At 43.2% G+C, this 17,796-nt stretch overlaps 1 protein-coding gene and 1 long non-coding RNA gene across 5 annotated transcripts in view; one reads left to right on the forward strand and one right to left on the reverse strand.

The window, feature by feature from the left end:
- The window catches only part of CNTNAP2 (contactin associated protein 2), a 2,222,175-nt gene that overhangs the window by 1,953,836 nt on the left and 250,543 nt on the right, over positions 1–17,796 (forward strand). The window lies entirely within an intron of this gene.
- Positions 1–17,796, reverse strand: part of LOC145524614 (uncharacterized) — a 64,927-nt gene that overhangs the window by 32,235 nt on the left and 14,896 nt on the right. The window contains exons 2-3 of the long non-coding RNA XR_014067713.1: positions 15,325–15,476; positions 11,944–12,017 (exon numbers count right to left, since the gene is read on the reverse strand). This is a non-coding gene — a long non-coding RNA (uncharacterized LOC145524614). The remainder of the gene's footprint in view (positions 1–11,943; positions 12,018–15,324; positions 15,477–17,796) is intronic.

Genomic DNA, 17,796 nt, shown 5'->3' on the forward strand with positions numbered 1-17,796 from the left:
TTAGGGTGTTTTTTCTTTTATAAATATTGTGTTTTTATTAATACAGATCAGATGTTATCAACTGGATTTTTCCTTTTAATTATCCTAGCCATCTTGTTATCAACATAGATTCAGGAAGAATTTTAGTATTTCTGCTACTTTGCAAGTCTAGCTATGAGCTCGGTTAGTGTTAAAGATTTGGGAATCTAAATGATCCTGACTTGGTCATTACAATACATAAGAAAAAAACCACCATAAAAATTTTTTTAACCTGCATAGAAGCACTGTTGTGAATTTTTTTTTAATGTTTACGAAAGTTTTCTAGTTTCTGGTTTAAACTTTTCAATTTCACTTGTGGACCAAAACAATTCAGAAATATAAATGAAGATGAAATTTGTGCTCTATTAAAGTTATTTAATATAGCAGCATTACATTTCTAAGTATTAAAAGATACACAAATAACTGGTAACACTGTCAAATCTAATGCACCCAGATTTCTTTGCCAATCTCACTGAAGGGACAGTTATTTGAGTATATGGCATAGGTGTGTGTGTGCTAAGCCGCTTCAGTCATGTCCAATTCTTTACAACCCCATGGACTGTAGCCCACCAGGCTCCTCTATCCATGGGATTCTCCAGGCAAGAATACTGGAGTGGGTTTCCATGCCCTCCTCTAGGGCATCTTCCTGACTCAGGGGTCAAGCCTGAGTCTCTCATCTCCTGCATTGGCAGGTGGATTCTTTACCACTAGTGCCACCTAGGAAGCCCCCGATGGCATAGGTACCCTAGAGTTAAAAGAACAGACTTTAGGGAGTCCTCTTGATATGAAAAATAACCAAAGTTACCTTGGATGTTACTGATATACCCATGTCTGCTGATTTGGAAATTTCTAGAAGGAGTTGGGAAGGCCTCTAAGCCAGATGTAGTCACCTGTCCCTACAAAGTTTCTGTTCCTGCCCTTCTCTCTCCACACTCCAGAGGCATCTAGAATCCAACCTCCCTGCTGAAATCCTGCCCACACAAAAGATGTTTGTACTGTATCCTAATTTAAAGTATGAAACATACATGAAAGAGAAGTCTCTCGTTTTCCTAAAAAAAAAAAAATAATTCTACAAGACAATTAATTTGGCGCATTGCCTGGAAAATAATCGGCATCCTCATTAGATAGCATCTTCACGAAGTGTTTTTCTGAATAAATGTGTTGTGTGTCATTTCTTTAGAGAAGTGCCAACGTTTCTTAGAGATTTTTTGCGAGTGGAATTTCTCTTCTGTCTCATTCCCTTTGATTCAAATGTTTTCTACATTATTTATAGTGTGTGATAGTCCACAAAACCCTTCCCTTCAAAGAGATGGCATGTTAAAGTGTCAGAAAGACCGGCTTCTAGAATCAGCCTGCCTGTGGGCAGCTGGCAGAGAGCAGACATCCTAAGAGGAGAAGAAACTAAAGAAGCTCAGACTCGCGCATCCTGACCTGGGACAGAGCTGGAAGAAAGAGTGTGTCATCCTGACAGTAACAGACACGCAGATCAGTGAGAGCAGCAGAAATGTATGTGTGGAGTTGTAAGGGGGTTAGAGACCTTACATCTGCCTTTCTAGATGCTACCAGTGTCTCTGAAGGCTTGATATTTTGTAAAAAAAAAAAAAAACAAGTGTTTCGAGAGGGAAGGGTTGGTGCCAATGTCAGTTAGTGCTTGTTACAAACACTGGAGAATTGATCCAACTAAGGACGACACTTGGGACCAATTAATTCAAAGCCAGTTGCAAAACAGGATACAATAAACCAGGGAGCGGAGCTTCATTTAAATATATTGAGTGGCTGGGGAAGATTACTGGAAATAGCTCAAAACCAGAAAAATCTCAAAGGGCCAAAGGCAACTGTAAACACAAGAACTCTAGGCTCTTACGAGTCATCAGACAAACCTAAATTAAAGCCGTATGACAAAACATTGGCCAACTGGATGTCAGCTGGAAACCTTACAAAAGCGGTGTTTTACAAATGAAGTGTTCAGTGACTTATCTCCTCCAAGACACATTTTGCTCAAATTTTAAGGTGATATTTAACAGCAGTCAAGATAGGAACTTTGAGGAGACAGAGAGAAATATAAAGGCTTAGATGAAATCTAATAGAGGGCTAGGATCACAGATGGAATATATATTTCTTAAATACTTTAGGAAAAGAAGACTCGTTTCTATCCCTATGATATGCTTTTAAAAAAAAGAAAATTTTAGTTTAGGTACTTTCCGACTTACAAAGGGACTGTGTTATAGGAGTTTCTGAGCTTGTTATTCAGAACCTGGAATCCATCTTCCTATAGATTTAATATTGCAAATGGCACTCATATGCCACTGCTGACCATAAGGAGCTTTGTTGTTTGTCTGAGTTTCAAGGGTGGCTTAAAATAGAGCTGCGTGTGCCAGCTTAAGAGTTCTGGGATGTAGAGTCCATTCAGTTTAGAGCAGAAGTGTTAAGGAGCAAAGGGAATTTCTTCCCCTGTTGATGAATGTTGAGCTTGTCCTGGACGAACTTCTCAAAGTAGGAAAACGTTTTGTTCACCTTCATAGAAGTCAAGACACAGCTGTGCCTCTCCATTCTCTGGGAGCTCGGTTTGGTGGGTTTAGTAAGGAGGTAGCTCAGACATCCTGAGCACGCACAATCTAAAACCTCCGTATGGCTCTCAGACACTTCTCTTTGCTCTAAAATTTCATAGTTTTATGAATTATGTGTGTGTGTGTGTGCACGCGCGCACTCTAAGTCACTCAGTCATATCCGAATCTTTGTGACCCTGTGGACTGTAGCCCATCAGGTTCCTCTGCCCAAGGGATTCTCCAGGCAAGAATACTGGAGTGGGTTGCCTGCCCTCCTCCGAGGATCTTTCCAACCCAGGGACCAAACCCACGTCTCCTGTGCCTCCTACATCACAGGCAGATTCTTTACTGCTGAGCTACCAGGGAAGCCCATTTTATGAATTAGAGAATAACACGAATTCATTCAAATATCATATTACAACATATATATTTTTAAACTATGGCAGTGTTCTGATACAGAGTGGGGTATTGGAACTAGAATAAGACCATACAAGGCCTTTCATCCCATCAAAATTTCAGTGGTCTGAGGGAAAAGAACCTTTGGTTATAGTTTTTAATCTTATGAATAAATCTTTTACATGTGTTAAGGTCACAAGAGACTTAGGAATAGGAAATATTCTTGTTTAAAACTAAGTTAAGCTGTTGTAACAAACACAACCCCATGTTTCCATGACATTATGGCAGTGCCATCTGCAGGCTTTGTTCCATGAAGTCCTTCCACGCAGTGAAGCCTCCTTTTCTGCTGTGATTCCACCATCTCCTAGAGCCTGGGCGTTTCTAAACCAGTTGGCAGAGAGAGGAAGGGAGCTGGAGAAGAATTCATACCCACTCCGGTCCAGAAGAAACACACACTCCTTTTGTTCTCGTTCTGTTGGTGGTAACTAGGCGCGTGGCTCCACCTCATTGTCCGGGAAATGCAGCTCCCAGATTCATGGCAGTTTTTCAGGGTCTCATGGGAAGGAGAAGACAAATGTTTCATGAGAAGTTAGCAGTCACAGGCACTATGGCCGAAGAAGGAGGAAGCTTTCACCTTGTCTAAAGACATCGAGGTAGGTTTCCAGAAGATGCAACATTTGATTTGCCTTGACAGGTGATAGGCAAATAAATGAGACAAAGGCATTTTTTTCCAGAGAATAAGCAGATAAAGAGAAAGATCATGGAGCATTTGAGAAATTGAAAAGAAAATAGCGAAAGCCCAGTAACTGGTTAGAAGACACTTCTCATTAAAGTAATGACCCTCCCGCATATCCATGTTAAGAGTTAGACAAAAGAAGGCTAGCTGGATGGACCTAGAGCCTCTTAGGAAACTGATCATTTTACTTGCCTTTGTGGATAGTGTTTAAATGATCAGATTTGGTTTTCTGCATCTTTGAATTTGATTCCTCTGCTGAGAACTGGGGAGAATGCCAAATGACTTCTCATGGAGAGGGTTGATATTTAGTATTCTACAGGGTCTTTCTGGGTAGTGCAACCAGAGCCAATGAATAATAGAAACAGTGTATATCTGTCAAGTGTAATTATAACACTGAATATGCTCTTCTTGCATTCTGACTCCTGTAGGCATTAGTTTAAACAACTGAACATGCTAGCACTCCAGACCTGAGAGGATTCTTCTTTGAGAAATAGCATGTCCTCATCATTTGGGCCATTTTTAATATGGAAAAAAAACTCACATCTTGTTCAAAATTATTTTATGGTACAGTTTGACCACTCTCTTTTGTAAAGAATCTTCTCAGATCTCTTAAGAATAGGAAAGAAGTAAGGAAGAATGTTTCAATCTAGTTTTAAATTCCCTCTAATTTTCTGTATTTAAATGAAATTTCATTCTTTGCATTTTGATTAACCTCTCTGATTAAATACTGGCTAAAATTATAGAATAGAGTAGCTTAAAATGTCACCAACCTTTGCAAAAACAGTGAAAAATGATCAGATTGTAGCTTTTAAAAATTACACAGTGTTTGTTTACTGTTGAATGATTTAAAAATCCAGAGAAGCAAAAAGAATAACCTCCCAAAATCAACTATACTCTCAAATTCTGACATATGTAACACCACTCGTTTGATATCCAGATTTCCACACATTTTCCTATGTGTTTATATATAATTTTTTACAAAAAGACGATCATAATAGTACATACTGCTTGTAACATATTTTTTTCAAGTAACAGCATTTTAGAAACACATTTCCATGTCTTTTTTTCTGTTATAATTTATTACAAGATATTGAATACAGTTTCCTGTGCTATACAGTAGGACCCTGTTGTTGTTTTTTTAATTAATTAATTTATTTTAATTGAAGGATAATTATTTTACAGTATTGTGATGGTTTTTGCCACACATCAACTCCATGTTATTTGTTTTTTTAAACTCTGCCACAGTGATTGTTTTTTCACCTGAGGGCAAAGGCTGTATCAGAACTCCCAAGAGAGCATGTATAATTTTGATCATAATTTTATATTTACAAAACAAAACAAGAAAGCTATGGTTTTGTTATACATCCTACAGAATAGAGCATAAAAACATCCTTATTCGCTGGTAGAATGTTTATCTGAGACCTTCAGAGCTTTGTTTTATGGTCCACAGCCTCCTGGTCATATCACCATCAGGAGATGACAATTAAGATTATTATCTCAAAAGATGGGGGCAAGGCTTAAAGAAAGAACTGGGAAATATGGTGCCTCAATTGCCAGTTGCTCCATCTAGCTAATCATCCTCTATTGCTGGGCTTCACTTGTAGAAGACAGATTTTCACACAATATGATCTACTGGCTTCCTATTACTAATTCTCACACCATCATACCAGCGCATACCTAAAGTAGGTAGTGAAAGAAAGTGAAGTCGCTCAGTCGTGTCCAACTCTTTTCAACCCCATGGACTGTAGCCCGCCAGGCTCCTCCATCCATGGAATTTTCTAGGCAAGGGTAGAGGAGTGGATTGCTGTTTCCTTCTCCAGGGTATCTTCCTGACCCAGGAATCGAACCCGGGTCTCCCGCATTGCAGGCAGATGCTTTACCGTCTGAGCCACCAGGGAATCCCAGAGTAGGTAGTACATTGTTTCTATTTCAGACTTGCTCACATACCCAGCATGGAGCAGCAGGACAGGCTGGAATGATGGAAGTGGAAGACCTCATTCAGGAAAGCCACACAAGGATGTGTCCCACAGGGCAGCCCTCCTAATGGATGACCTATTCCCAAGGCTCTTCCAGCCACTCACTCTGTTTTCAGACCAACTGAGGCAGAGGCTGGCAAGTAGCTCAAACTCACCCACAACTATTCTCTCATAAAGGAGCTCTTGAGATGGAATGATCCATTCCTTAATCAAATCAAGAGAAAAGTAAACATGCTTATCTGAACTTTGTACAAATTGACCCTTAAAAATGTTCTCACATGCTTTATATGTACAGTCTTTCACTCAATCAGTTCAGTCACTCATTCATGTCCAACTCTTTGCAACCCCATGGACTGCAGCACACCAGGCCTCCCTGTCCATTACCACCTCCTGGAGTTTACTCAAACTTGTGTCCATTGAGTCAGTGATGCCATCCAAACATCTCATCCTCTGTCATCCCCTTCTCCTCCCACCTTCAATCTTTCCCAGTGTCAGGGTCTTTTCCAATGAGTCAGCTCTTCGCATCAGGTGGCCAAAGTATTGGAGTTTCAGCTTCAACATCAGTCCTTCCAATGAACACTCAGGACTGATCTCCTTTAGGATGGACTGGTCGGATCTCCTTGCAGTGTGAGGGACTCTCAAGAGCTTTCTACAACACCACAGTTCAAAAGCATCAATTCTTGGGCGTTTGGTACAGTCTTTAGGGAGGCAAAATATTTGTTTATGGAGGCTGATCAAGAAAGCTGTCTTTTTAGCTATTATGACCAGAAATAAGAGAAAAGGAGGAGTACCTGATGGTGAGTCACTTTTGTTATTTAACATTATCCATTTTCATGGGATGCTTTGTTCAGGTAGAAACTGGTTGGCCCAACCACTGCCGATACTGGGAAGTGTTGTCCTGTCATTTTTCAGAGGTGGAAATATATGACCTCAGGGGCCTATTGACTCTTCTACAATGTTAATTGGGCATTTCTCCTAGGATGCTCTCGACCTTGAGATTCTAAGATACTGTATTTTTAATAGTCAACCCTAAGATTCCTCATTTCTAATATTGATTACTAAATAGAAGATAAGAACAAATTTAAGTAATTGTAGCTAGAGAAAAACTGTTAAGATAATTTATATCTTTCACAAAGATTCCAAGACACATTTACAGAAGTCTTTCACATTTTAAGAAAGTTGTTATGTAGAAAGAAAGTGATTCTCCCCTCCTGTCATCTCTCTCTGCTGACCCCTTGACATGGTTTCACTTTTTCTCCATTATTTGCCTGATACTCCAAATACTGTAGTTGAAGTGCGTCTGGTTTTGTCATGAAAAATAGAATAAACCCTTGTTTTGCATTCTGAATTTATAGCATGTAGAATATAGAATCTTCATGTGGCACTTTTCCCCCTCATTAGAGAGGTCTTGTCTGAAGTCATATACCAAGCTGGCATTGAAAGAATCTGCTCAATAGGAAACAATTTGTTGTAGAACAGAGAGACAGAAATAGTGTCCATGATGTGACCTATAGTCTGAGCTGGAACTCAGTCCATGGCAACCAGGAATCAGTCTGTTTTCCTTCTGATAGGCTTGTTCACAGCTCTCATCAGCAGACATGCACCTTGTAAAGCCTCATCCTTTTCTCCTTGGATCTTGCCTCTGGCTTTTACTCATGATGTGTCCTTGCTCCTTGGAATAAAAGTTATGACAAACCTAGACAGCATATTAAAAAGCAGACGTCACTTTTCCAACAATGGTCTGTATAGCCAAAACTACGATTTTTCCAGTAGTCATGTATGGATGTGAGAGTTGGACCATAAAGAAGGCTGAGTGCCAAAGAACTGATGCTTTCGAATTGTGGTGTTGGATAAGACCCTTGAGAGTCCCTTGGACAGCAAGATCAACCCAGTCAATCCTAAAGGAAATCAACCCTGAATATTCATTGGAAGGACTGATGCTGAAGCTGAAGCTCTAATACTTTGGCCACCTGATGCGAAGAAATGACTCATTTGAAAAGACCCTGATGCTGAGAAGGATTGAAGGCAGGAAGAGAAGGGGATGACAGAGGATGAGATGGTTGGATGGCATCACCGATTCAATGGACATGAGTTTGAGCAAACTCCAGGAGATAGTGAAGAACGGAGAAGCCTGGTTTGTTGCAGTTCATGAGGTTACAAAGAGTTGGACACGACTTAGTGACTATACAACAACAACATGATATGTCCACATAAACATAGGCATCCATAGCTCAGTCATTTATAAATTATAGTTGATTAATTGACTGGTATTTTGTCTCCTTAATAAGCTTCAGATTGGTCCATGATAACATCTGTGAGCTTCTTTCTGATTCAAGTTGTGTTACCTTTGTTGGCCGTCAAATCCCACAGTCCATTCTCCTTGAACTCTCCATCACCAAATATCTCAGTAAACCTACTCTCTCTGACATCACCTGAAACCAGCCCCATAAATCACCCCTGGTCCTCCACGAAAGCACATTTCCTCCAATGAATGGTTCCCATTTTGGTGCACAACTTGATCTTGATCAAGAGAGAAGCTTCTTTGACATCCATCCCCTCTTTGATCCACTCTCCTCTCCATCTCCGGAGAATCCTTAGGCATCCAGTTTTGTGGTTTCTCTCCTGCAGCTTCTACATTTTCTTTCATCACAAATATTCTCTCCCCACCATCACCATCTGGGACTTCCATTTATTCTTCCAAACTGGCACTCTCTGCCCAGCAGACAAGTCCCTGCTGATTCCAAACATGGGGGTATTTAAACCCTGACTACATGTCCCTTACTGAGGATAGGTGCTGTTTCAAGCCACATGTCCTTTTGGAAAGCTTTTTGTCTTTTTCCTTTTTATATCATATAGGTCCATTAATATTCAAGAAGTTATTCTCAGAAGTTAGTTAAATGCATGGAGAAAACTAAAATTAGAAAGGCTTTCCATTTTAAAGACAGCTCTCTGTTTTTGCATGGCCAATGTTAACTCCTTTTGCTTCCTTTTCTCTATGGATGCCTTTGTTTGTGAAGTTATTTTTTAACCATAATAAAAGGCTTAAAGGCCAAAATACATAAAGAGAAAGATTTCTCATACTCAGGAGGTTATCAAGATACCAGAGGTTTAAAAATTAGTTCAGCACATTGATTCTTAAGCTCCAGGCATTTCCTTGAAGAATTTCCGCAAGACTTCAAATAATATTTTTCCTTGCCAATGTTCATGTTTAGATGTATTTAACACTGAGATTTTGGGTGTGAATATGCATATTTGGCTCTAGAAATTTCCATACTCACAAGCTAAGACTCTAGTAAAGAATAGTAGGGTTTTTTATTTCCTGCATGATATGAAAAACAGTACAGCACAGTTAGAAAACTAGAAGCTCCATGGTTAGTTATAACTGGATGTGAGCATCTTACAGACTCAACTTCCTTATGTAGGTAGTGAAGGTAAGCTTGGAAGTTGGACTGCATTCTTGGACATCTGTCAGCCTTAACACTGATGGGTTGGATTATATGCTTCAAAACTGAACTGATAATTTTTGCAGAGAATTAGACCAACGGCAAACTTGGAAGGACCACAGCACACACAAAATTGCACATGCTTCTGACACCATTATAAGTTCAGGGGCTCCCCCAAACCAGGCTCAGGTTCAGTGATTCTCTAGAAGGACTCGCAGAACTCACTGAAGGCTGCTCTCCTCATGTTTTTGGTTATTACAGGGAAAGAATCGATTAGAGTCAGACAAGAAAAAGAGCACAGAGGCCACAGACCAGGAGAAGCCCCAGGGGCCGAGCCCCCAGCTGTGCTTTTCCTATGGAGTCATGGACATTTTACTTTCCTGGAATTGATGGTGCCAGTACGCATGGGGTGCTGCCAACCAGGGCAGCTTCCCTGAGCGTCGGTGTTCAGAGTCTCTATTCAGGCTCCATTACACAGGAATGGTCCACTGCCCACATGGCCCACCTCAGTCTCCAGCCCCTCCAGGGATGGAACTGTGTGATCCAAACCCCCATCATCACATCACTGGTCTATCTGGAGTGGTCAGCCTCCACCCTAAATACTATCTGGCAAAGTCCCCAGCCCAGGTACTGTGTAGTAAAGCCAGCCATCACCCAAATCACATTGTTAGGCTACCTGGCATGAGCCGAGGCTCCCAGGCAGACAGAGACAGCCCTACCAGGCATAATACTCCAAGGCTTTAGATATTATCTGCCTAAAGCCAAGAAGGGCAAAGTCTAGACCCCTCCTTGGACAGATTTACAGTCTTTACTATACAGGTTGAAAATCTCTTGATGACAAGGAAGCAAAAGATTCCTAGAACCTTCCTACTGGAATCAAACTTGGCAACCCTAGTGTTGAAAGTAGTATTCCAGGACCACCTGTATCAGAGTCAACTTGGCATTAGCAAAACATAGACTCCCATGTGGCACTAGTGGTAAATTACGAGTCTGATTGCCAACACAGAAAACATGAGAGATGCGGGTTCCATCCCTGGGCAGGAAGATCCCCTGGAGAAGGAAATGGCAACCCACTCCAGTATTCTTGCCTGGAGAATCCCCGTGGATAGAGGAGCCTGGCGGGCTACAGTCCATGGAGTCAAAAAATGCCGGACACAACTGAAGCGACTGAACACACACACACACACACACACACAGCCCCACCCCAGCCTCCTAAGTGAGAGGAGCCTTGAAATAGTCATTAGGCATGTTTCTTTTCTTTAGCAGTTTCTTATGGAGGCCAAAATTTGAAAAACGTAATTATGATCCCGGGTCCTTGTTCCTAAGAGTAGAGTGAAAATAGCACAAGATGTGGAAATGAGTGAAAATTCTGCTACTAGTTCCACTACAGAGTTTATCTTGGGCATGTCTCAAACATCACATGTTTGGGAACAACGTTTGGCACAGTATGTTTCAAACAGAGGTGACTCATGCATCAAGTTCCTAGACTGAGAAATGTACATTATGTTACTGTATGATCTCAGGGAAGATGCTTACAGAATTATAAGATGGCATTCCTTACATATGCTAGGGTGTTAAGTTATGGTTTGCCTTAGGAAAATGCAGGGAGTTGTTTTTCTCAGAGTAACTACCTAATTGTTTGGCCTCCAAACAGTTGAATGGCAAGAGTGTTGCTCTTCATTCATAAATTGTCAAGTGCTTACTCTGTGTCAAGCATTGTGCTAGGCAGTGAGCAAAAAAGGAACAAAACAGGAAATAGCTCCTCTGCTTTCATGAGGCCAAGAGCACATATATATTGTGCCAGATGCTGATACATGCTATGTCCATCCAAAGAATTAGGATAAAGGGGGAAAGGCAGCTAAAGGATGGGATGTGGGTGGGGGAAATGCTATTTAACATAGAAGGTTTAGGGAAGGAATTTCTAAAATTCGGGCTGTACACAGAAGGGTGCAAAAACAGCCTCAGAGTTACTGGGTCAAGAGAGCAGTAAGTGTTTAGGCGCTGAGAGGAGAACGCTGTCACAATGTAATAAAGGAGAAAGCCTTAAGTGATGGGGTTGCAGAGAGACTAACAAGAGCAGACACAGGCGGAGAGCACAGAGGCAGCTCTTTCAAGGAATTTGGCAACAACAAGGAACAAGGGAATGGGATGTAAGGACAAGAGGAGGGTTGTGTAGTGGTGGTGGCGGCTGTTAGCATTAGAGGCGTGTCAGTACGTTCGTGTGGAATGATCCAGTAGAGGACAAATGATAGAGGCTGTACAGGGAGGGGCAATTGCCAGAGACATGTGCTGGAGCAGGCAGGAAAGAGTGGCATCCAGCGGGCAGTGGAGCGCCTGGCCTTGGACAGGAGCACCGGTGTTCCCTTTACTTCTTCCTCCTGTTCCTCACCTCTCTGATCCCCACGGGGACCTCATTTCAGCCTCCCTGCGCCTTCTCATACCCTCTCCTCTTGCCTAAATCATTTTGCCTCCTAATGGACACGTAGCCCTTTCTTCATGGAAAAGAAAAAGAAAGCAGAAACTATCTTTATAACACTCTCCACTCATAGAGTGAGGCTAACATGTCCACTCTGCCTGTTACCAGTTTTGTTATATGGATCCAATGAGATCTGGTGCAGAATAGCGCTTGGGAAGCTATCCATCCTTGAACTTCACTTTAGAACGGAAAGAAATGGTCACCAGAATTGTAACCGTGCTGGCTTGTCTTCTCAGCATGCTCACTTTGCGTACCTTCCCTGGTCTTTTTACCCATTCTGCACTGAATGACTGATTTTTTCTGCTGCTCCCCAAGAACACTTAGAGTCTAATGTGTCTGAAGGTTACCTCACCTGCTGGCAAGACCCAGAGTCCAAAAGTCTGCTCTTCTGGTCACTTGTTAAATTCCTCTCTCAATACATTAAGCCTGGAGTGGTTTGTTTGAGAAAAACACACGGTGAGTTAGAATGAGAGCGAATAGCGCCACCTGCTGGAATTACACTTGAAAGAGGGGAGGGGAGAGGATTAATACCAAGAGCCGTCCATGGTTTTGTCCCATTCAGTTCCTTTGTCACTCAAACGCGGTCATGGTCCAGATGCGATCAAAGACAATTTCTGCCATCTGTGCTTGTTTGTGATGCCCATATACCACTTGTGCGTCTCTTTTTCAACATCTTTCTTTTCTCCCTGTAGCATTCTAATACCTATAACTACCAGTAAGATTACCAGAGCTTCCCTGGTAGCTCAGCTGGTAAAGAATCCACCTGCAATGCAGGAAACCCTGGTTCGATTCCTGGGTCAGGAAGATCCACTGGAGAAGGGATAGGCTACCCTCTCCAGTATTCTTGGGCTTCCCTGGTAGCTCAGATGACAAAGAATCAATGTGCGAGACCTGGGTTCGATCCTTGGATTGAGAAAATGCCCTGGAGAAGGGAACAGCTACCCACTCCAGTATTCTGGCCTGGAGAATGCCATGGACAGAGGAGCCTGGCTGGGTACAGTCTACGGAGTCACAAAGAGTTGGGCATGACTGGGCAACTTTCACTTTCACTTACCAGTAAGATCCACTCTATTTCATTGTTTCTCTTAGAATCTCTTGGTAAATAGACCATAGAATGTTCACACTCAAAGGGAACTTAGAGCTTGTCAGTATGTTTTCAAACACGTTTTGGACACAGAAACTCTTGGGAAACTATAGATGTAATTTCCCTTTCAGACACCAATAAACTGAACCCAAAAAGATGACAAGGCAGAGTGAAAACTAGAACTCGTAAATACTGATTGCTAAGCCATTCTCTGTATCAGTTAAGATGCTTTCGGCTGCAACACAGATGGCTTTAGCAGTAATGGATATCTCACATAAGAACCTTGAGGGGCTCCAGGAATACCTTAGGGGCTGAACAACGTCACCTAAGCCCAAGCTTCACCCGTTTCCCTCCCTTTTCTCCTTGGTGTGTCTGAGGTTTGCAAGATGCCCCACCGACACTGGGAACCACATCCCCACCCAAGATCAAGGGGTGAAAATGGATGACTGTCTTCTCTTATAAACTGATAGATGTGTCTTCTAAAGGCTCCCCCTCGTGTCTTATTGGTCAGAGGAAATGAAAGGCCCCATCTTAAGTGGGTTACTGGCAAGGAACACAGCATTTTCATGTTTGACTTAGAAAAATCCAGATTCACCCTCTGGGCCCGGGGTAGGGCCATCCAGACAGGAAGCACAGAGTTGTGTGGAAGCACGTAGCTTCCTGGGCAAAATCAGGTCGGCTCACAGGGAAGAGGGTAGAGGAACGGCTAACTGTCAGGCAAAATTTTCCGTGGCTCTCTCCCATTTCTGCTTGTCTTCTGAACAAGAGGCATTGTCAGCTTTGTCCATACCTTTGAAAGGATATGGGTATAGCGGTCTTGGAAGATAGATTGTCTTCCTCCAGAACAGAAGGTAGATTTATTTCCTGACCGGGTTAATAAAGCTAATGTCTCTTCCCAGGGCAAACATTAAGCAGACTTGCCAGCAGCCCCTCTAAAACTTAGGGGTTTCCTGAGGTCAGAGTGCACCAGGTACCTGAGCAACATCCCCCCTGGACTGTTCCATGTGGTCTCCATGGGATCGGGGCCCAGAGAAACCAAGGCAGACGGACGCTCGTGTTGCCTGCTGCCCTGTGAGGAATACAGTGCTTTGTCTCTGACCCAGGAGCTCTCTGTCTTCTGTCCGCATCTACAAAATGATGGCAAGCCAACTTGTGAGCTTGGAAGCAAGTTGCTCCTCAGTTTTCCTGACACCAACAGAAAGGCAACCACGCGTGTTTGCTACAGTGTTCATTCTAAAGAGCCTCCCTAGAAACACCCAACTCTCAAATGCTTAATTCTGGAAATAAGAGTAGTTTCAAGATGTCAGAAATTCCTTTTCCATGGGCAGAAACAGGGCAACCCTTCAGTCTCCAACTGGAGACACACGTTAAGTGAGGATGGTGTCATTGGCCATAGCATCCTTTATGTGGTCTCCCTTTCATTCGCTGGCTGATTCTCTCTGTAATTATCTTTTTTAAAATGTCAGCTCCTCTCACCCAGAAGACCAAGAGTAATCAGCCGCAAACTGAACTTTAGAAGCTTTTAAAACACACTTGCCGTTCGGCGGGGAGATGAGATTTCTCAAAGGCGATGTCAGGAGAGCTGATGCTGAGTGACAGACGAAGGAACTCTTTCCTTCACTCTCAGGTGGGGCCTCGCCGTCCTCAGGAAGCACCACAGGGCAGTGGGATGGGCTGAAATTGAGAGTGTTTCTTCAGCGAAGCCTGGATGGAGGCGCTTTGAGGAGGATCTGTTCTGTTTTTCCACTAGTCATGGACAGATGTGAGAGTTGGACTATAAGGAAGGCTGAGCACAGAAGAATTGATGCTTTCAAACTGTAGTGCTGAAGAAGATTCTTGAGAGTCCTTGGACTGCAAGGAGATGAAGCCAGTCAATCCTAAAGGACATCAGTCCTGAATATTCATTGGAAGAACTGATGCTGAAGCTGAATGTGAAAAGCTGACTCATTGGAAAAGACCCTGATGCTGGGAGAGATTGAGGGCAGGAGGAGACGGGGGTGACTGAGGATGAGATGGTTGGATGGCATCATCCACTCAATGGACATGAGTTTGAGCAAACTCCAGGAGATGGTGACGGACAGGGAAGCCAGACGTGCTGCAGTCCATGGGATTGGGTCACAAAGAATCAGACATGACTGAGCAACTGAACAACAAGGGCTGTTGTCAGAGTCCCTCTTACTGCACCCAGTTGGGGAGACAGGAATGAGCTACAGTGGGCTCCTGGGGACCTTCTCTCCTTCTCTAAAGGGAAGTGTTGATGTTAAGAAGACCGTGGCCCAGAGGCAGAAACAGGGGATCCAGTATGACAAGCAGAGAGGGAAGCATGGGTGTTTCCTGGTAGCTGCTGGTCCTCAGGGTTTCTCCTAATGGTGACAACTTAAAGACCTGAACAAAAATCCATCATAGCAGGAGGAGAGAAGTGGAGAAAATTGGAGCAGCATCAGTCCCTCCAAGTCAAACCTTAGGGCTCAACTCAATTTATCCCTACATTGTATTCCCCTGATGGCTGCTGATGCCTTTTAAAATGAAACCATCTTTCCTACTTAGCTCGGAAAGCCTTATTCTCTGGCTATTCTGACAACTTACATTTAAAAAATGCATCTGCTAAAACGCAGCACTGCAAGAACAGAACAAATTTAATCTTAAAACCTGAGGTTATGCTTTCCCCGTCGACTCACGCCAGAAATTCAGGGAAAGATCATTCCGTCCATGAGTCTCGTGATCGTTGACCTGCATTCTCATCATACTTGCGTAGAAACCTTGGTGAAGGTCACTCCAGTGACCCCGGAAGGCAGGAGCCCCTAATTCAGAGAAGAAATGTCACCAGCACACATGTGGCATCACCATAGGTGTTAAAATTAAAGTCCCTTTTCTAATGACATAATGGAGCCGAATTCCCCGGTACAATGAGGTTGATTACATTGAGCCCTGTGTCTAATGTCCCTGGAGCTCAATAGAGTAAATGCCTCCTCAGACGGGCCTGACCCAGGGGTGGGGAACAGTCTAGGTCCCAAGAGAATCCAGCCCACTGTGGTTTTTAAATTAGAAGTTTGATTGCTTGCAACATCATCTTGAAATGGTACCAGTGCAAAGCAGCTGAATTTTTAATTAGCCTGGGGGAGAAAAAAAATGACAGATATTTAATTAAACCGCTTGGCGATTCGTCAGAGGCTTGTTGATAGATAGAGGCACCAAATCACTTTCTAAGCAAAGTTAGGCCCTCCAGTGACGTGGGGAATCTGTTCTGTCAAAAAGCATTCGCCAAACTGAGGAGCTGGAGCCCACATGCCACTTCCCCATCACTCTGCCTTTCCTGCCAATGGCAGGGGGAAAAAATACGTTTAAAACACGTGTTTATTAAAAAAAAAAAAAAAAGTGTCTATAAAACACTCGGTGGTCACTGGGGAATTTAAAACCTAACATGTGAAGTAAGAAAGCTACTAACAATTGAAGTTACCAGCGCACCCTCCTCACCCATTTTTCCATTGTTGGAGGGGGATTTAATCAAGGAGGTTGACTGGGAGCAGACCTAGGAAAATAAAAAGAATGATTTGTGGTCAGTGCCGGGAGGAAGTTATGAAAAGGACTTGGCATCCCAGATGGCGAGTATCTAAGGTGTGCAGCAGGTGATTCCGGAAGCGGGTCTTAGGCAGGACTCACGCTGCCCTGTGCACAGCCCCAGGGGTCAGGAATAGAGGCGGGTCATCCTCACTGCCTGCACAATTCACAGCTCCCAAACTCTCCAGAGGAACTTTAAAGGTTAGATTGAAAGTGAAAGTGTTAATTGTTCAGTCGTGTCTGACTCTTTGCAACCCCATGGACTGTAGCCCCCCAGGCTCCTCTGTCCAGGGATTCTTCAGGCAAGAACACTGGGATGGGTTGCCATGCCCTCCTCCAGGGGATCTTCCCAACCTAGAGGTCTCATTACCGAAAGAGTATGTGTATGTGGGTCCGGCTGCTCGCCGCTCAAAAGCCAGTAAACAGGCCAGGTCGGTGGAAAGGAAAGTTCGCTTTATTTCAGATGCTGGCAACAAGGGGGGTAGGGTAGCAGACATCTGTCCAAAGGCTGACTTCCTGCCCCCCCACAACACACGGGGGGTGAGAGCTTTTACAGACAGAGTCGGGAGGTGGGGTTACATGCAGAAACAGCACAGTCATCTGTAACAGTCAACTTCAGTTGGTCATTAGTGGTCTGACCGGCATCATCTTGGTTGTTGTAGGTACAGTTAATCTTCAGTTCCAGGGGGCACTTGTTCCCATTTCTGTGCACTCAATTCTTGGAATTGTGGCAGCTCAAGCCCTGGGTACAGTCTGATCATGGTGTAGTTAACTTCTCCACCTGGAGTTTTGGTATCTACAAGACAGCTCACAGGATATGGCTCAGAATATTATCTACAGCCCTTGAGAAAGAACTAAAGGTCCTTGACTATGCTTAATGACTACATTATTATTATTTAGTCTCCTTTGATTGTTTTCCTTTGTTTCAGCATTTCTCACTTCTCTGATTAAACTTATTCTTTGACTCAAGTTTTCCACCAGCAGAGGACATGGTGGGGGGCAAGGACCATACGGTCCTGCTCCGTTTCAGTCGAACTCAGGTGTCCTGCATCGCAGGCAGATTCTTTACTATCTGAGCCACCCAGAGAAGCCCAACAATTAGATTAAGGAAATAAATTTTTGAGAATTCCCCCAAAGCAATAGCTCTTGACTCTAGGTATAGATTAATATTTTCCAGGAAGCTTTTAAAAAATACCAGCACCTAACCCAGACCAGCTGAGCGGGAATCCCTGGGGCTGGAGCGGCACACAGGTGTGTTTCGTAAAGCACTCCCATAACTCTAAAGTGCAGCCGGGGCCACAAGTCACATCCTAGGAGACACTGAAGAGCCGCAGAGTAGGTCGAGTTGGAAGATCTCAGGTTCTGGAAGCTGACAAGCCTGGTTCAGATCCTGACTCCACTACTCACCAAATCTAAGCTCAACATAGACTTAAGTGTCCTAGGCTTCAGTTTTTATTTGGAAAGACTCAATGAGGACAACTTCTTGGTAAAATAAGAAAAGGAATGTATACCTGGCCCCCAATCCAACTGCACTTTCCTCCCCTTGGTTGTGATTCGTTAATA

The sequence above is a fragment of the Giraffa tippelskirchi genome, chromosome 10 (assembly GCF_054371585.1).
Source record: "Giraffa tippelskirchi isolate mGirTip1 chromosome 10, T2T-mGirTip1v1.2.pri, whole genome shotgun sequence".
Classification (NCBI taxonomy): Eukaryota; Metazoa; Chordata; class Mammalia; order Artiodactyla; family Giraffidae; genus Giraffa; species Giraffa tippelskirchi.